This window comes from Rhinatrema bivittatum, chromosome 10 (genome assembly GCF_901001135.1).
Source record: "Rhinatrema bivittatum chromosome 10, aRhiBiv1.1, whole genome shotgun sequence".
NCBI lineage: Eukaryota > Metazoa > Chordata > Amphibia > Gymnophiona > Rhinatrematidae > Rhinatrema > Rhinatrema bivittatum.
Window position 1 is genome coordinate 91,698,461 of NC_042624.1, and position 21,572 is coordinate 91,720,032.

The following is a 21,572-nucleotide window of genomic DNA, read 5'->3' on the forward strand; positions in this document are numbered from 1 at the left end:
CCGGTTAGGTTAAAGTTATCCAACTAAAGGTAGCCAGATAACTTTATTCAGGGATATTCAGTGGGGCATTTATCCTGCTGTATATTCCTGATAACTTATCTGGCTAACTTTAGCCAGATAAGTTATCTGTTATATGTTCTTTTGAAAATTGACCTCTATGTGCTTAACTTCAATCAGGTGGAAAGAATCCTTTAATTGAGTGAGTTGGAAGGTGCTTTATGCTGTAAACATTGTTAAAGCTTCTGCCTTTACATAACAAGTTGCCATAACCATACTGAGATTGAAAAGCTAATGGGACAAATAAAGAATTAATGTTGCTCTCTTGATACCTATCCTTTCTCAGTTATGTGTATCTTAAAGGAAGAATTTATTGGAATTATAGCATCACTGGTTAAATTATTTTGGAAGGAAGGTGCTGCAAACTTACTATTGAAACAGGCAACCATCCGACCTATTTATAAAAAGGGGTAACTTACCACTGGACTTAACCTCAAGTTATCGCCCCCATATCAGATTTATTGACCTTGTGTAAATTGCTAGAAAAAGTGGTCTAGTCACAGCTTTCTGAATTTTTCTCAGTCAGATCCTGCATCAATATCAATGTGGGTTTAGGCAACGCCATAGTACAGAGAGAGACTTTTTACTTCAGGCTTTTGATAGAGGGGAGGCAGTAATTGCTTAATTTCTGGATGTAACTTTAGCATTTGATACAGTTTCCCATAATGTGTTGCTGGAAAGATTAAAATCTATGGGGATTGGAGGGACTGTCTTTGCTTGGTTCAGCTCTTATTTAGAGACCAGAAAACAGCGAGTATGTTTTGATGGGAATCAGTCTGATTGGTTTAATATTCCTTGTGGGATTCCCCAAGGTTCTGTGTTGGTGGCAGCATTATTTAACATTTATTTAAGACCTCTCTGTTCTGTTTTGGATAAGCATGGAAATAAAATTTAGAATGTATGCTAATGATTTACAGTTGTCTTTTTGTAATAAATGGTGATTTTAGAGCTGCTGTTAATCACATAGCAGTGAGTGTCCAACTAATGATTGGATGAAAGGGAATCATTTGATTCTGAACGTTCATAAAACTGAAGCACTTTGCTTTTCGCGGGAACCTGATTTTCTGGCTAAACACAACATAAATGTGCTCTCTAACTGGGGAACCACGGTTCTATATAAAGACTCGGTGTGTAATCTTGGTTTTATATTTGATACTAGGTTAACCTTTAAGGATCATATTCAACATATTTTAAAATATGGATATTTTAAACTTAGATTAATGAGATATTTAAAATATGTATTGGAGTTGAATGATTTTCGGACTATGTGGGCTAAGCATTTGTGCTATGTTCTGTCGGTGACTGTAACTCCCAATTTGTGGGACTGCCTGTTACTTCCTTAAAAGCAGTTCAAGGATTGTCAAATTCTGTGGCTCGCCTGGTATTGGGCAGTCAGCGCTGGGAGCTTATATCCCCAAAGTTGCGGGAGCTTCACTGGCTTGGTTTAAATTTAAAATGTTAGTTTTGGTTTTTAAGGCTCTCAAATTAGAAGGTCCCAGTTATTTGACAAATTTATCAAAACCATATGCTCCCAGATGCATGTTGAGATCTAGTGATTAAAAACTTATCAATCCCTAAAGTCAAGACAGCTCAATAGCAAGAGTCATATTCAAGATCATTTTTAGCAGCAGGGTCTAAACTGTGGAAATCTTTGCCTACAGCCCTGCATGCTGTCACTGACATCGATGTATTCAGAAAGCAATTGAAAGCATACTTGTTTATGCAGGCTTTTGAACTGTAGGGATAAACATTGCTCTTTGGTGTTTAAGCAGGCATTTTGATTCGATTTTGATTGCATAATATTATTGATTTTGTCTTATATTTTTAATCTAATGTATGTCTATTATGATTGTTTTAATTGTGATCTGCTTAGCACAATTTATCATTATAGGCGGAATATAAACATTTTTAAATAATAAATAACCAGGTGAAGGCACACCATTAATTAGGAAAGATCCATGACAGCTTGAAAAACTGTGTTTGCTGCCTAGAGAGGAAGAGATACTTAAGGGGATTGTTGATACTACTCTGAGTGTGTCTAAGATCTCAAGAGAGAAACTGAGGGTCTATTATACTCCAAATCTCCTGCCAAAATCTCTAGAGAGAGCATGTACTGATATTGTTATGATTTCTATGGTTATATTTTAAGATTAGTTGTTATGCTGGTGTATTAAATATATGAATTATGTACTGTGTACCACATTGAGCTGGGTTATAGATATGAGATAATCATATAATTATACATAAATTAAATACATAAAGTGAGGACTATGTGGCTTAAAGTCATGGCCCTGCAAAGATTCTTGCCCAAACAGGCCTAAAGATTGCTAAGTAGGCTTTTCTGCCAGAGCCCTGTCACCAGGAAGCCTCCTGCTGCATGTCTAGATCAGGCCTCAGAGCCCAGCCTTGTACGTTGTCATTGTAACAGAAGTGAATAGCCTGCAGTCCATGATGAAACAACTTTCATTTTACTTTGAAAGCTGAACTGAAGCAATAATCGTGCCTGTTTTCTGCTGTTATCAAGCTGTATTTCTTTACTGTTGAAGGCTGCTTAAATAAACCCTGCTATGAACTATTTACTCTTGTGGCTGAGCCATCCTGCCCTTTCACCACCCCAGTCTCCCTTAATGGCTCTTAAGGACCAGTCTCTGACTTTCAGTACTTTTCCAAGAAATTTACTCAACCATTTGCTATTGTTTTTCTCTTCTCTTTTCCATAGTAGAATTCATACCCTATTCTTCACTGCATTTTATCATTTTAACAGCTCCTAATAATTCTTGAGGGAAAACAGGAAGAAGGAGAGAGGCCTAAAAACATACTTATCCTTAAATGAAAACAGTCTATTTCTAGAAGATGTCAGGCTTTCATAGTAGGCCAAAAAGCTGTCTCTAGATTAAATGACATTTTGTGTTACCATTGCTCATATAATAGCCAAATTATACAGAGTTAGTACAGCTATTTCATTTTCTAGAACTGCCAAGGCATAACTGAGGTAGTCTTGAAAAAGTCAGTTCCCACCCTTGTATTAACTTTCATAAATAACATCACATATTATGAAAATATCACTTTTTTGTGGTTTACAAAATCACAGCGTGACCATACATTCCACATTTTGTGCATTTGCTCTATTTTGGAGATCAAAAATCATTTTGATATTGGAAAGTTACTTTTCTCTGTAGAGCTAAAGTACATTTTAAAATGTATTGTCAAAATGATGACAATATATACATTTTATGATACATAATCATCCTAGCTTTGGTGTATTTTTTAATTAAATAAATGTCACCCTTCTTGTGAGCATTGAGTCTCGAGCTTAGAGTGACTGAGGTTGCAATAAATGTTTAATCGTACATATAAAGAGAGGAAATACATATACAGTAAATGTATATTTAATGTACAAAAATCTTATTACATATATACAAATATGCTTCAAATAAATACAATACATTTATTCACTGAATGAGTGAAGGCTTCCCGCTATACTTCGGTATAAAAAAGAACCTAAATAAAATAAAATAAAATAATATTAAAAATATAAAGCATACTTAATCATTCATGTCTCAAACACAGTCTCGCACTCATACCTCACTAAAATCCATTCAAATCCATACCTCTTAATGTACAATACATTCAAAATATTTCTAATATACTTTAATAATATTCTTATACTTGACCAAGACCACCACTTCCATTCATTTAGGACATATAGTTCTTATTCTCAGTTCAACTATTAATATGATGATCTTATTCCATTCTTATTACAAATTCTTCAGTTCTTCAGCATAAAATGCGACACCTCATATTTGTCTTGTCCAATTCTTCATACACCCAACAAAGAATTCTCCATGTCACCCTGATGAAGGGCTTCTTCAAGGGGAACTAATACTCTCTCCTACCTAATATAAATAGAACCAACATTAAAAGCAGATTATGGGGAAGAAAGCTTAAATATCCACAATCCATTACCACCACTATCCACTGATATACCATCAAAATGACTTATAAATACCATAAATAAATGTCTTAATGAAGCACACAGCATTTTTCAATGTGATTTCACAAAGCTTCCCACTGTTAGATCTTCCACAACATTCAACTTCATACACTAGGAACAACACGTATGAAATTTCTATGATGAAAAATCAAATAAGCAATAATCATTTAACATACTTCCAAAACTTCCTTACAAACTTATCAACTAAATTTTAAAAATTGCCCCAAAAAAACACACAGCTACAGAAAAAGGTTCTTACGTCAATGCCAGTTGACTTCCTCTCCTCAAACACGTCATCCCATAATGGATAGACATATATGGTTCGACATAGAATTATGAATCCTGCATTTAAATACAATAACCATCCGATCAGAATAGTGCCTTATAAAAAATCAGTCCATTTAATCTGATCATTTAATCCCTGAGGACTCATTGTATGCCACATAAAAATGAAACATTGTTCTAACCAGCGCAATCTAAGAGAAACGTCACCACCCTTGTAATAATTAATTTGATTGATCACAGATAATTTAAAATCATCTATAGAGTGGGATATTTAAATCCAATGATTTACTAAGGGGGCACCCTCCTGCCCTGATCTAATATAGCTCTTTTTTTTTTTTTTTTTTTTTTAAATTCTTTATTATCATTTTCATTTCAAATTTACAAAGAAAATATTTAAACAAAACACAATGTTAATAAAGTATATATCCTGTGTTTACAGAAAGGAAAAATTATAATAAGTATAGTAAATACAATTATAATAAATAAATAAAATTGTATTAAACTTTACCAAAAGGACTTCAATTAAATTCCCATAAATACTGATTTCAGGATAGTATCTTATAATCTATTAGTTTCATTTTAATTTCATTCATGCATTAGTCAGTAAGTTGTCATAATGTACTTTACATCGCTCATTGTTTATTACTCATTCTACTAACATTATCTATGATTTTTGAAAGTGAAGTTATCGGCATATTGATATTTTAAGTTAAATCATATGCATATCTGAAGATCCATGTTTTCAGTTCATGTTTGAAACTCTTTCTTTCTTATGTCATACGTAATGTCTCTGGTAGAGAATTCCATATCTTTGGGCCCTCAATGGAGAACATTTGGTTTCTTATTTGTGTTAGATGTGAGGTTCGCATTGTTGCTACAGTTAATAGTCCTTTGTTTTGTGATATTAGTGTTCGCTGTGGTGTGGATGGTTGAAAAGTAACTCCTAATAGGCCAGGGTTTATGTTGTTGATTATATTGAAAATTAGTGTTAATAATTTATAATGAATTCTGAATTGTACTGGTAGCCACTGCAGTGCTATCAGTGAGGGGGTTATATGGTCAAATTTCCTTGACCCTAATAAAAGTCTTGCTGAGGCATTTTGTAACAGCTTTAGTGGTCTTAATAGTCCTGAAGGTAGGCCTAGTAATAGGGAGTTGCAGTAATCTATGTTTGAAAATATTAGTGTTTGTAAAACTGTGCGGAAGTCCTGTAAAGTTAGTAGTGGTTTCATCTGATGTAATATTCTCAGCTTGGAGTATCCTCTTTTAATAAGTTTGTTTGTGTTTTTTCATGGAAAAGCTCTCATTAATCTGTATTCTCAGGTCCCATACTTGATCTGAAGGTGTAATGTTAAAATTACCCAGGTCTAGATGTGGCGGTTTGATTATAGAGGAGGTTTCTCCTTAACCATAAGATTTCAGGGGTTTTTTGTGTTTAGTGTTAGTTTCAGTTGGGATAATTCTTGTATTGCCTTCATGTATGTAGACAGTCAATGCAATTTTTTCAAGTGATTTGTTGAATGGGATATAGAATTGAATGTCATCTGTGTATAAGAAAAAGTTGATTCCTAGTTCCGCTAGTTCTGTACATAGAAGCAACATATAAATGTTGAATAGTTTTCCGAGAGTGCAGAACCCTAGGAGACACCTGTATCGATTGTGAAGCTGTCAGATATGTGATTGCCCAGTCTGACTTGGAATGAACGATCTGATAGGAAGGAAGAGAATCATTTGATAACATTTCCATCAACTCCAGTTTTTCTCAGTTGTTGGCATAGCAGGGTATGGTCCACAGTGTCGAAGGCTGCCGTTAAATCAATTAGTACCAGGATATAAGATTCATCATTTTCAAGTTTCTGTTGAACAATTTTTTCTGAATCCGAATTGATTTGGATATAGAATATTATTGTCTTCTAGGTGGTTTTCCAGTAGGGATAACACTTTATCTAAGACTTTTGCAATAAAAGGCAAAATATTGGTTAATAATTGTCCCAATGATCAATTCTGCCAGTTTTATTTTTTTAGGATTGGTTTAATCACTATTTGTTTTGCCCCAGCAGGGACCAATCCTTCTGATAGTGAGTGGTTGATTATGGTTGTGATTGTTGGAGTGATTACGCTGTGTACTGTTTTCAGGAAACTTGCGGGAATTAATCAGGCTTAATTTTTGTTATGATTTGGTTAATTTCGAATTTAGATACTATTGGGTTACATTTTAAAACACAGTGCGCGCACATACTTTTGTTCGTGCATCAGGCGCGAACAAAAGTACGCTGGATTTTATAAGATACGCGCATAGCCGCGCATATCTTATAAAATCCGGGGTCGGCGCGCACAAAGGGGGTGCACATTTATGCAACTTGTGTGCGCCGAGCCCTGCGCGCGCTGCCTGTTCCCTCCGAGGCCGCTCCGAAATCGGAGCGGCCTCGGAGGGAACTTTCCTTCCACCCCCCCTCGCACCTTCCCCTCCCTTTCCCTACCTAACCCACCCCCCCGGCCCTATCTAGACCCCCCCACCTTTATCTGAAAAGTTACTACTGCCTCCGGGCAGTAGTAACTTATGCGCGCCGGCGAGGCAGGCCCCAACACAGGCCGCTGTGTCGGGGCACTCAGCCACGCCCCCAACCGCCCCTTTTTGCAAGCCCCGAGATTTACGCGCATCCTGTGGCTTGCGCGCGCCACCGAGCCTTTGCAAAATAGGCTCAGCTCGCGCAGGGGGGTTTTAAAAGGGTTACGCCCGTACCTTATGCGCGTAACCCTTTTAAAATCCGGCCCTATGTCAACTTTATTCCATTTTGCTTGTTCCTGTTTTTCTTCAAGTTCTTTGGTTGGCAAGCAGTTGGAGAACTGTATTTTTAACCTATTGATTTTATCTATCAAAGAAGTGGTATATTCATTGCAGGAATTCTTGAAAAAAAGTCGTTGTTCGAGATGGAGGAAGATGGGTTGATTAAATTTTTAACTGTTTTGAAGAGTAATTTGGAATTGAATATTACACCATGAATCTGTTTAGCATAGTAGTCTTTTTTTTGCTTTATTGATTTGTTCGTGGTATTTTGTTAGTAGGGATCTGTATCTTTCTAAGGATTCTATAGGTTTGCATTTCTGCCATTGTTTTTTTCAGATTTTCTTAGTGTCTGTTTAGTGTGTCTTAGTTCTTCGCTGTACTATGGTTTCTTTTGTTTATAAGTATTACGTTCTTTTTGGAACTTTTTTGTCTGTACTGGTCTTAGTTTATCTGCTATTTCATTGATGATTTTATCTTAGGAGTCAAAAACTATGGAGGTATTATCTTGATTAAAATCAATTAGTTTATTTTTTATTGTTTCTTCAACTATTTTTGGTTCTATCTTTTTTCTGTAGGTGAAAGATTGATTGTTATTTGAGTTTGTTTGCTTTATGTTGAGGAGGGTTATTTCTGCTTTTTTAGTTGGTGATCAGTCCAGGGCAATATATTGTGAAAAGAATTGATTAGGCAATTATTGTGATTGGCAAATATTAGGTCAAGAATGTGATCTGCTCTATTGCTGGGGTAGGTTACAAATTGTGACCATTGCTTCCATAGTATCTAAAACGATTTCACATGCTGTGGTTTTAGGTGTCTTATCTACATGTAGAAGTCTCCTATGATTATTGTAGAGACAGGTGAAAGGAAACTCTATAGTGAATATTTCAATTAGAGGTGAGCAGTCTTTTTGTAGTTTCTGGGGGGCAACAGACCAAGCCTATGTTTAGTTGTGGTGATTTTAGTATTGCACCTGATAGGGAGTGTTAATCTCAACTTTATATGGTTTAAGTTTGTTCTTTTTTCACTGTCTGGGGAAGTGAAAGATGTCATAGTTGGGGTGATCAATTTGATTTAATAATACATTATCTTTGTCTTTCAGCCAGGTTTCCATTATGCAGAAGGTAGTAGGATTTAGTTCCTCTAGCAGATAATTTATTAGTGGGAATTTTGTTATAGTGACTGAACATTCAATAATAGGAGTGTAAACATTAAGCAGGAAGAGATTACAGGAGAGTTGTTACTTATGGTGGGGTATATGAGCTTTGAGCTCTTTTTTTGCTTGTGTTTTGAGGTTTTCCATAGATTTCCATAAATTCTCTTTCCTGTGATGGTTTCAATGAGGTAAGATGGCTCCATTATAATAGCTGTTTAGTAAGGGCGAGATTAAATAGTTATTTCAGGCTTCACTTTGGGCGCGCACGAAGGGGCGCATAAATGGGCGGGCTTCTTTGTTGTGCTCCTTCATGTGTGCACCTGCCAGCGCAAGCGGCTCTGGCATTTGCGAGGGCTTTCTTCTGCCCTTGTTGGTGTTGGAGGGCAGGTTGAGGGGCAGTTGGCGGGCGCAAGCCGGCCAGTGCTGGCGCCAGCATATTCTTCCCTTCTCCATGGGGGGGAGAGATAATCACATTAATCACCCCCCCAGAATTGCATGAAAATAAACCCGGTAATATATATGGATGAGATAGCTGAGGATGGTCAAACATTTGTAAACAACAAGCATGTACACAAACAGAACATTCACTACATGTGGTTTGACCCACTTCCTGATTACTATAACGTTTTCCTGCCTACAATGAACCAATTGCGATTGTAAATTCCTTCCTCTTTTAATCGCAAAGATAGGACGTTATTCAAAAGAGCGTAACATAGGCCAAAACTTTAAAATAATATTTTTAATTTTAGATGTCTTTTTAGAATATGGAAGGGAACAAACTATGCAGGTGAGAGGATCTGAACTAGTTTTTTACTAATAAATTCTCGCTATTAGCAAATAAAGCTCACTTGTAAGCTTTTTTTAGCCACAGATCTAGAATGCCCCTTCACAAGGAACCTATCAATTAAACCCTGTGCTTGTATCTTGTATTCAGCTGTAGTGGAGCAAAGCCTCCGAAACCGCAAAAATTGCCCAATCGGAATGTTTCTTAACTCACAAGGATAAAAATTTGTATTGTGATGATAAGACCAAAACAAAGAATTCATTTAGTTTTTCTATTATGGCCTTATCTTCCCCAAGCATCTCTTTTACTCTTGTTCATCAAATAGCCCAGCTGACTCCTCACAGTTCTTCTGTTTTTAATGTACATGAAAACCTTTTTAGTAGTTTTGCATCTTTGGCAAGTTTCTCCTCAAATTCTCTCTTGGCCTGCTTCATTAGTGTTTAACATCTAATTTGGTAGTGCTTATGTTCTTCCCTGTTTTCTGTATTAGGTCCTTCTTTTCATTTAAAAGATGCCTTTTTGGTAGGGATATTATTCGTTTGTAATAAATGCAAAAATTAGAACAAATGAGGCCATTTTCGATTCATTCCAAATGAAATGAACTGAAAGTAGCTCCTAAGAAAGTACCCGAAAATGTTTGGGCATTTTCACATTTGTGGTATTTAAAAAATTAAAAAAGAACCTCCAGCAGTTGGCCTGCCTTGGTATTCCCAGCCAAAAACCTCCAGCAGTTGGCCTGCCTTGGTATTCCCAGCCAAAAACCTCCAGCAGTTGGCCTGCCTTGGTATTCCCAGCCAAAAAAAAAAAAAACCAATATGGGGTGTGGAGTGGGAGGGCACCAGAAGTAAGGGATGTAACCCTAATGTCCCACTTTGAGTCTAAGGGTTGAGACGGGTGTTTTAAAATGAAGGAAAATCTGCGAGTAATGTACCTATCCGGTGTGTTGTAATGGGGGTGAGATATGAAGAAGAAGCTAAGATTGTGAAAGCGGGAGAACTTTATTACTAAGGGAAATGTAAAGATTTATATTCCTGAAAAATGCTGTAGAATGTATGAACCATCAATTGGAACCCACTAAATAAATTTGGAAGATGGTTTTTTCTTCAAAAGGGAAAAATCTCTCATCATTTTATGTTCCCCAGTATAATGGGGTGACATACACAAACAAATTGATATGGTTTCAAATTAAATCTCTTATAATCTCAAATCTGACGTGTTTCAACCTATGGAGAACGCCCTGCATCAATGGAGCGCTCACAAGAGAAACCTAGGGAAGAGTAGATAAGTATCAATCGGTAATAACAGTGAGGCTGAATCACTAACCCATGGGATTTCCTATGGGTCAGTGCCTGGTTGCGTAAAAGTTTGCTGGAGATGCAAATCAACTCTGTAGCAAGCTTTCACATGGGATTTTACTATTTACTCCCATCCCAGCCCAAAAAAGGCTGTGATAACTTTCCTGTACAGCCTTTTTCACGTGTCAGTTTTCTACAAATTGAAAACTGAGCTGCTTTGCATAATATTGCATCGCAGCAGCTCATTATTTTTCAATTTAAAAATATTTCACGCGTAGCAGTCAACGTGTGACGTTTTAGAACTGCGAAGGGGGAAATCTGCAAAATCTTTTGCAGACAGGGCTTCTCACGCTAAAACACACACAAACCCTTTCCCCCCTCCCCCAAATTTTGGAGAGCTGGGTGTTTTTTTGCATGAAGCCCCATTTGCAGAACTTTCCATAGTTCAGCACATTAACCTAGCTTTTGCATCAAAGGTCAGACTAATTTGTTCACAGGCAGTGTTATGTTCTTAAACAGCTCACAGATAATGCATGCTGCAACAAGGAAAAAACACATTTTTTTCTTAGCCTAATTTGTATACACACATGGACTAAAAATATAAACAACAAAAGATTCATGCAGTAAAACAGTTCTTCAGATTTAGGAGACCCAGATGGCATTATTGGAAAGCTTACAATAGGTAAAATTAAATGTGTTTTTTTGTGTCCAAAGGGGAGATTTCACCGTACCCTAGAGAGGGTAATTTTATAACTGTGCTGGTTGGGGTAAAGTCTGCGTGTAACTTTTTCCATGCAGACTTTACGCCACATTTTCAAAGTGAAGTTAATGTCTAATTGCCCTTCACCATGCACAAGACAACCCACACAAAGTTATACCTATTCTTTGCAGGGCATAATGTCTGCAGGTTCATTTGTGCACTTTTGAAAATAAATGTATGCACATGAGCCCCAACTAAGCCCCCCTTGGAACCTCTGTCCCAAGTGAATGCAAAAGTACACAGGAAATGGGATTACTCAAGTACTATTTTCACCCACTGAGCCCTGGGCTATTTTATAACAGCCATTTGCATACATAAAACAGAGTTCAATGTGCCTAACAGATTTTGAAAATTCAGCAATAATTATATATATATCCGAGTCGTAAATTAAAGGCAAATCACAATTAAGATGCAACAGCCTGAAAAAGAGTCAACTCTGCTACAGAGGAAGATCACTTCATCAGCGGTAGATTAACAAGTTAAGCTCAAACACTTTCATTCACTCCATGATGAGCACATGATAGCCATATTGAGTCAATTAAATAACTACATGCCATGAATGAATACAAATTACTTCAACCCACATCTTAATTTCATGTTTTTAAAGTGATTTCATTTAACCATTAGTGAATCAATAAAATGTGCACATAAAGATTAACGTTCAACTCATGTACAGAATGACCTTTCTTAACATATTTTTTGTATCCCTTAATAACTGAAAGCTAATGGGAGCTAATGGATTTTCATCTCATAAGGTCACAAAGCTAAGTGTTTTCCATGCACAACCCTGCCAGCAAAATGTCAATAAAACCATGGGTGTCCAAGAACTTGTAGTTTACATTTTGGATGGTAATTTTCAAACAGCCTGCTTAGGCTGTGGTTGATTTTTACCCACCCAAATTTTCAAAGCCGATTTATGCGCAAAGGGGAAGATTTTCAAAGGGTTACGCGTGTAACCCCGAAAACCTGCTCCTGCGTGCGCCGAGCCTATTTTGCATAGGCTCGGCGACGCGCGCATATCCCGGAGCTTTGAAAAAGGGGTGAGAAGGGGGCGGGGCGTCGGTCCGGGGGTGGTCTGGGGGCGGTCCCGAGTCCTCCGGCACAGCGGCCATGCCGGGGGATGGCGCGCCGGCAGCTGGCCGGCACGCACAAGTTACGCGTAACTCCTGAAATAAAGGTGGGGGGGATTTAGGTAGGGCTGGGGTGTGGGTTAGGGGAAGGGAGCGGAAGGTGGGGGGGAGTGGAAGGAAAGTTCCCTCCGAGGCCGTTCTGATTTCGGAGTTACGATTTCATAAGTTACGATTTTCGGAGCGGCCTCAGAGGGAACAGGGAAAGCCATCGGGGCTCCCCTAGGGCTCGGCGCACGCAAGGTGCACAAGTGTGCACCCCCTTGCACGCGCCAACTCCTTGCGCGCCGACCCCTCGCGAGCATGTTATAAAAATCAGACGTACATTTGTGCGCGCCAGGTAGCGCGCACAAATGTAGGCCACGTGCACAGGTTATAAAATCTGCCCCAATGCGGATTTATGCAGATTTACGCACATCTGCTTTGAAGCATTTTCAGGCATGGGCAGAACCAGTAAAGACATACAGGAACAAAGTCACAGGTGTAACTGTGTGCATGTGTATTTACACACATACTTTTGAAAATCTGTAGTATGTGTATTTATTTATTTATTTAAAAGTGTTTGAATACCACTTTTACAACTGAAAATTAATCAAAACGGTTCACAATGTTAAAACATACATAATCTGTGTAAAATAATAAAAAGCATAAAACAATACAAATCCTGTCCCACACCCCTGGAGTGCCTCTGTGTAATGGGGTAAAGTACACATGAAATCACATTTGGACATATTCTTATGCATACGAGTCCTGGGTAATTTTTTTTTAAATGCTCTTTATATGCATAAAATGGGCTTATGCATGTAACTCCTCTTGAAAATGACCTCCTCATAGACTAGGAAAGCCAAATTAATTCACAAGCCTGGTTTGCAGCTGAATTCCAGAAAACCAGAGACACGGTAATTCACACAGCATCAGAGGAAAGTTTTTAACATCTGTCTCAACTCCTCTCCTGACTCATATTTCAGTGTTCTAATCACTACTAGATCATGCCTCTTCTGAAATTTTCTTCTGCTTTTAACCCTTTATTGAAAAGAACATGTTATGGTCGTGGACCCTTGGGCTGGCTGAGACTGCAGGTTTTGCACTGTGGGGACCCACAGTGAGTGTCGCAGCCGGGAGGCGGCACTGGAGAGAGAGACTCTGAAGAAGGCTTCACCACTGGAAGACAGGTCCCCCCAGGAGGAGCCTGTAGGGACCCGGACCTCTTGGACTTAGGTGAGACCCTATGCGACCAAGAATCCAGGAGGCGGCCGAAGAGATGGTCGATGGAGGGCAGGGCCCAGGAGGATGGAGAGTCTTCACCCTCGGAAGCCCGTGGCTCCCCCGGGAGGAGCCCGTGAGAGCCCGAGCCGCTGGGACTTAGGAGAATCCTCTGGGCCAGCAAGAACCGGATACCTGTGGAGGCAGATGAAGCTGAAGTCAAAGTCCAAGAACGAAGCCAGAAGTCAGAGGTCTGAAGCCAAAGCCAGGGGCGGAAGCTGGAATCAGAGTCGTTGGATGGAGCCGGGTTAGAAGTCAGAAGTCCGAAACCAAAGCCAGGGGCGGAAGCTGAAGACGGAGTCAATGGACGAAGCCGGGTCAGAAGCCAGAAGTCAGAAGAGACGATCCAAGATCCAAAGCAGCAACTAGAAACTCAGAGAACTGAGAGAACCTCATTGCAAGGCACTGAAGATATCCAGAAGCAGGGTTTAAATACCCTGATAGCGTCTGACATCATCTGAGGCAGGGCTTGAGTTTTCCCATGCTGGCCCTTTAAGTGGAACTCCTCCCCACATGTGTGTGCCTAAGGGGTGGGGCCAGCCGCGGCGGATCGATGGCGTCTCCCCCGAGGAGGGAGAGACGCGACGGAGGCAGTACAGGCCCGAGGAGGCCTCGCAATGGCCCGGGCCATCCCCGAGGTAGGTGGAGGGACCGGGGTACGGCCCGGAACCGTAACAGAACACATACAAAGATACAACTTGTAATAAAAAATTTTAAAAACACAAAAAGAACAGGCTACAATAGTGCATTGCTAGCCATTACCTCTTTAACAAGTTTGAGAACCAAAATAACATCATTGGATCTCTAAGAATGTTTTCTTTACATTTGTACACCACCTAGCATGAAGTTCTGTTATAGATTGTATATAAAAAAAAATTGAATACAAAATGAAAAATTTTCCAAAAGGTCCACTTAGGAAGGGCTAATGAGTAATAATGAACCTAATAAAGCCATTCCAAAATTAATATATCTGCAATTCTGACAAAATACAAATTTTAATTCATCCAAAACAAAACTTCCTACTGTTCTAATGCCTTCATGATACAGTAGGAGGAGAAAGAAAAGCTTTCCATGCTTTACTCCATTTTATAATTTCATTCTGCAATATCTCTCACAGCTTACCACATTTTCTTGTTATATATTGAAGGAGACCAGCTGTCTGGTCTATCACCTCATCAAACTTCAAAACAGGCCACCAGACAGATGAAGAGGTTGGATATTTAGCTCTGCCTAGATTTGAGACCTTCTTCCATCAGTTGGGTTTCTGTAGGAATTTTGCTTTACATCCCTTTCTGGAGCTTTTCCCTATATCTAAGAAAGATTTGATATATATTCTGGAGATGCGTCTTTGTGTCTTCTGCATGCAATTTGTCATAGTAAGAATTCTGCTTATTCTAGGATTGATCCTTCCTTGTCAATAACCCTTTCAGTTGCAAATACTTAAATTGGAAGAGCCTTCACTGTATCCATCTTTTTAATTCCTCCAGCCCAAAAATCCTTCCTGTTCAAATGCTACTTTAAAAGGGCTGGCTATGGAAATCTTCAAAGAAAAGCAGAATTAAGCAAGGGGGAAACTACAAGTCTCTATAAAGTTTGTGGACCCTTGATGCTGTGGTGAGGTTGGCTCAGCCTCCAGGGTAGGCCCCATAGGCCCTCACCAACAGCTGGTGGAGCTACACAGGGGAAAGACTGAACAGGAGCTTCACTTATACCAGCCCCTTTTTCCATGGGTTGAGCCCTTGGGTTCCGGGGACCAACAGGTCTTAGGCGAGAGTCTCTGTGGAAGTAGTGAATGCATAGGCCCAGGGGCAGGCTAGAGACAGAGGCAGGCAACAAACAAGAATGGTCACTATCCAGGCAAGGGTCAGAGCCAGAGGTCAAACCAAGGGAAGGCTGGGAGACAAGAAGTGGGACTGACACAGGAGGGTAGATTGGTAGGCAGAAAGAACTGGATACAAGAATGCTGGATAAACTGGAGAAGATGAGGCAAGGCAGCAGGAAACAGGAAGCAGCAATACAAACTACACCAATGATGCAGAAGACCCATTGCTGAGGCAAGGTAGGGACATCAGGAGGATGCTTTTATAGGGTTGAAGCAGTGATGTCAACAAGAGGCACTACAGCCAGTTTCCCACCATGGTCCCTTCAAAGGTCGTGACATTGGGCACACGCACGCACCTATGGAGGGACACTAGAAACAGCAGTTCCGGAGATGTCCTTGTCACGCAAGAGAGGAGGCTGACAGCATTTACCATGGAAGAGGGGTCCGGGTGCTACTGGCATCAGGGTGAGTGCAGTGGCTGGTGAGGACGTCCTGCAAGCCACCAAACATAACACTCACAAAATGCCAAGGAGTTACCAGCTAATCCCTGGTGGGCAGCTAATTAATGAACCAGCACTGGGTGAAAGAAAAGGAAGAAGACCACACCCAAAAAGTGTGTAACAGGAAAGAACAGCAGGAGAGCACAGCCAGAAACCATGCTAAGAGGATAAATGCAGCTTGCCAAGTTGGGTGTTTGTGGCTGGGTTTGAGAAAGGAAACCTTGGAGGGTCTCCAAAACTCCAGTAGTGTTGTGATTAAGAAAATTCAAGCCACGCGAGGGTGGTAGCAATCCAGCAGAATCTAGCTAGAGTCTGTCAGGAGGAAAGGCTGCTGTGTTGATTGTTCCTTGTATTTAGAAGATTTTTAATAACTGCATTGAAGAAAGCCTGCAAAGTGTCTCTTTCCCCACTGGATAAAAGATGGATTTTAAAAGCCCTATGTGCACCAAAGCCGGGAGATCTGTGAGTATCTCGGGCCAGCATGTGCCGCACGATATGCGCGCAAATCGGGAAGTCAAAAAGGAGGTGGAGTCTGGGCAGGACATGGGCATTTTGGGTCTGTAACCTGAGGCATGCACGTAAGCATTTACTCACTCAAGGGCGCACCGATGTCCCCTACTGCATAACTTTACTTCTGCTCTGGATGGCATGTAAATTTTAAAATAAAATGATCAGGGCTAGTCAGCGGGGTTTGAAGGGTTGGGATTAATAGGGTAAAAGGAAGACTCTCTAGCTAGGGGGGTAAGGAAGTCCTATCCTTTACTGGGGTGAACTGGGAACGAAGTGGGGAAACCGGTATTTGCAGCGGCGCAAGTGTCTATCAAAATCCACCCACTTATGCGATAGAGGCATTTGCGTGCACATGTGCGCGTCCATATAAAATTGCACACACATGTTCGCGCATATAGCTGATTTTATATATACTCGCATGTGTTGTAAAATGGCCATGTCCATTCGCACGAGCCGGCATGTGTGCGTATATATGTACACCCGCACGGCTGTTTCAAAGTTACAGTCCCCAGGTTTGCACTTCTGCACATATTTTTGCATTTTCAAAAGTATGTGCATATTTTTCCTCAAAAAAAACTATGGGCACACGTTAGCAGGTGTAAATGCATGCGGATAGTTTTGGTAGTATAATTTTCAAAAGGAAAAGATGTATAAATAACTTTAAATTTATGTAGGCTGTCACAAAATTATCCACAGGACGACTGAAACAAATAATCTGGTGAAACAAGAAGGATAAGATAATGTATTGGAAGCACTAGTGGCCAAGCTATAAATACCAAAAAGCAAAAAAAAAAAAAAAGTTTTTAAACAGTGACTCTATGAACGGAAAATATAATCCCATGCTTTTTCCTAATTCCTCTTTGCATTTGCCTGTAGGCTGTTTCTACCTCAGCTTTTCCCCTCTGAAACTGTGACTAAGGGATAAAAATGAAGGCAAAAGTAGCCCGACGTCTTTACAAATATGAAACAGCTTATTACATCATTAAATAATAATTTACAGTTCTCCTGTTCAGGTTTAGAGCTATGAATATATCACTCCTCACAGAATCTTTAAATGTCCTTGACTTTACTATATAACTATGTATCAGAGTTAGATTCCACTAATTCTTCCCTGTCATGCTGTATGGGATACATTAACTGCTTATGATAGAATTAAAAATGGTTTAGCACCTAGATAAGGTTCTACCTGAGAGCTCTTTATGTAATGTCCTTGCTGTTCTGAGCAAGTGAAATACACCTTCTGCCAAAGGTGTGGGATTTTGTACCCTATTGCATGGTTTCCCAGAAGACTAAAATTATTATTCTGACTTTCATCTGAAAATGCAAGAATCTGTTCTGTTTTCCATATACTTCTCTTTGCATCCTTTTCATGACTTTTTGGTCACTGAAGAACAATAAGAGCAAAATGAATTAGCTGTGGTCACTCTACAGGTTTTACTGTTAATTTTGATGCTAAACATTCACGTGCTCTGTTGTGTTTTGAAATTTTATCTTCAGCCTGTACCACCACTGTTGTGTTTAATTTTAATTGTGTGAATGAGTGAGTTTTAAGACACACTCTTAATGTGATTTGGTGAGAACTTTGTTAATAAAGATTTGCGACCTCTCTTACAGTTTATGTGCAGTTTCCCAAAAAGGGGAACATGGCCAAGAGTCGGCATCCTCACTGGAAACACAAGGGCAGCAGGAAGGGGCATTCCAGAGCAGGCAAACAAACTTCTCGTCTCTCGCCTGCATTCTGCTATACTTCCTAGCAACTTCTGGGTCAGCGCTAGGTGATCTTTCACGTCTAGGTCACCGATTCCAATACAGCTCAATGGTAGAAGCCATATAGGATAAATTATGCACGTCACCACATATGATGAAGCACCTCTTAGTGGCATCACTTGGCTTTGGCAGTCACCGTGTGGGCAGGAGGGTCCTGATCCCTGCTGCTAATGAAGATCCTGCCCCTCTGGACTGGTAAGGACCTTTATCCGGAGGGGATCTTACTGTGTGGGAGCAAAGTCTTTCAGGGGTGTTTGCTGCTAGGCACCAATGTTTCTGGGTGAGGGGAGATGCCTGCTGGGGAGGGGCATGGACTGCCTGTTTGCATGTAAGTTTACCTGGACTGATTACAGGCATTCTCAGGTGGCAGAGCTGGAGAGGAATTTGGACTTATTTGCATATTTTTGGATTTTCCAAAGTATGCACTTAGTTTCCCAAAAATTCATCATGCACATATTAGCAGGTGGAATTGTGTGCAGGTAAATTTGATGGGATAATTTTCAAACTGGGTTTATGCACATAACCCTACTTTAAACATTGTTTTAACTTGCATGTGTATTTGCTGCATAATTTAGGAGAGGTGTTATAAAATTATTCTCTGAGGCTTTACTACATAGCATGCTACTTTTAGCATGTGTAAAAGGACCGGGACATACATGTTAAACTTTATTGCATAGACCTAATGGAGATCAAGTCATCCTCTCTCCTTCAGAGCTGATCTTCCCAGAGCAAAGTTGAGTAAAATTGTCAAGATACTGTGGAGATTATTTTTATTATTATTGCTGTGCTGTACCTGGCCTGTGAATAAATGGAGGTCTTCAGTTTCTAGTGATGTCAAACCTGTACCTTTCGGAAGCACTAAGTGTACTAGGAAATTATTTAAAAGCTGTCATGTCAGAATGCTAGTGAAGGAGCTTATGACTGCAATTACTGTCGACTGCTGAACTGCATATTATTGATTATTGCTAACATTAGGTAATACTTTTTTTCAAGTGGCTGGGTTCGATATCATCACTTATTACTAAATATGCCCTTTCTCGCTCTGAAAAGCAAATCTGGAAGTTTGCACTAAAAATACAGTGACTGCAAAGGTCTTGGCATAGATCTCCAGACCATAGCAATCTACTGTGCAGACCATCTTGTTCTTCCTTTACCACCATATAGTCTAAACCCACCAATTCTTAAGTATTGTTTGCTTGCTAGAAAAGTACTAATTACAGTCCAGTTGTGATATTCTTCTCTTACTGCCATAACCATATCCCTTTGAAGATTGCATTACATTTATCTGGCACATAAACAGCAGATCTAACTGATATCAAACAAAATGATTTATGGATCTCTCCACCATGTAAGTTGTCCTACTGGTATGTGTTTTTTAAACTGGCAGACCCTGAATAATTGGCATAAGGATAACTAGTTACTGTTTCCAGCCTTTGGCTTACAATTTGTTGTAAAAACTATTATACGGGCAGCTCATTTCCAGACATCTAGCCCCAGACCAGGAAATGAGCAATACCTTTTATGATGAAAAAGCAGAGGGAAATATGGTTTAGCTCAGTTTTTTTTCTTGCAGCTCTCAGTGGCATGTGAACACTTTTGTGAGCAGAAGCCCAACAGACTTTGTACAATGTAAATCTTTTATCTTGTCAGTATCCGGTAGTGCATTTGGTGCCTGAGGGATGCTGTAGAAATGGTCAGCGGGCGCACATGTGCGCGCATTACCCGGCGCGCACACGTGTACACCCAATTCTATAACTTATAAAATCAAGGGTCAGCGTGCGCAAGGGGTGCACAATTGTGTACCTTGCACGCGCCGAGCCGTGCTGCCTTCCCCGTTCCCTCCCCCCAGCCTGATCTTCCCACCCCTTCCCCTAACCTTTCCCCTCCACTAGCCCTACTCTAGCCCCTCCCCCCCACCCCCGACCCTTGTATTACCTTTTGCGCCTGCCGGCAGCCTGCCAGCACACAATCCTCTGACACAGCAGCAATGGCCCCTCCCCGGCCTGGACTGCCCCTTTTTGCAAGCCCTGGGACTTAGACGTGTCCCGGGGCTTTACGCGCGTCGCCGGGCCTTTTTAAAATAGGCCCGGCGCGCGAATGGGCTTTTAAAATCTGACCCTTTATGTCCAGTCCACTGTAAGACAGGCTTTAGCTTTTATTTTAAAGAAGTGCTGTTTTTTTCTGTTGCCTTCTTTTTCAGATGATCTATTTTACTTCCGAGTTGTAGCTGAGAACCATTTTGTTGAATGGATGCCTATGAAACACTAGAAGGATATTTTTCCAAAACATACAGAAACTTTCATTCCAGGAGTCCAAGATGCTGGAGCTGTGGTGCCATTCTGAGCTCTGCAATCCGTCGGAAGGATTTCTTTTTTTTTAATTGTTTAAATTAAATTTTGCTGCTACTATGAGCGAACAGAAGAATGAAGTCAGAACCTAACCCAGCTGCATCTCCCCTGCCTGCGACTCCAGTTTCAAACCTCTCTCCGTTGTTTTGTCCAGTGGAGCACAGAGGTAGAGACGCCGGGGAGCTCCCTCGCTGCAGGCAGGGCCGGATTTAAGATGAGAGCGCCCATAGGCAGAGGACTTGGGGCAAGGGATTCCCTCCTTCTCCTCTCCCTGAAAAATCAGAGAGCAGCGGGGGGGGGGGGGGGGGAATCCAAGTTTTTGGGCATGCTCGGAATTTGACAGCTAAGGCCATGTAGGCCCCGTGTTAGCTATGCCTAAGTCCAGCCCTGGCCCCAGCAATGCCTGGCGCAGCATCCTGCCTGAGAATGAGATCCCACTTAGGCCTGGAGGTGGAATTGAGAGAATGACCAGTGCCTCTGACAGAGGGGTCCAATTTATGCTTTACCATTCAGGTTTGGACCTATTGAGACTGCTGCTGTATAACCCTGACCGATCGGTGACTATAGCATACCAGAAGTAAAAGGAATGAGAGGAAGAACAGAATGTCGCAGGATGGTCAATGGAAGGATAAATTCAACAAGCCCTGCTATCTATTCCTAATCCCCTTGTGACAGTTTAGACTTCACAGATCTATTAATGAGGAATATACAAAAGCTCCCTTACTAGTCGCCTTCATGTTTGAACAAGATTGTAATTTAACTTTGCATTTGGTTTTTATCGATATCACCATTCTTTGGTTTGCAGATTTAAGATTTTGATTTTTCCTGACTTACCTTAGGCCACACAGGCGAAGAGAGAGGCGTTTTGATGTTAAGGCAGAGATGCCAAGGGTGACCCATCTCAATGACTGAGATTTACTGCCTCTGAGTGAGATTGCAGGCCGAAGAGTGAGATTTTTTTCAGGTGGCGGGCCTGTGAAATAAATAAATCAGTCTCTCCTAGAGCCTCTGTGGGCTGCTGTTTGTACCAGGGGAAGCAGAGGGGCACTTCCTCTGTACCTGGCAGGGAGCAGTAAACAGACCCAGCTACATTTTCTGTCTAAACTGCAGCAGTGAAAA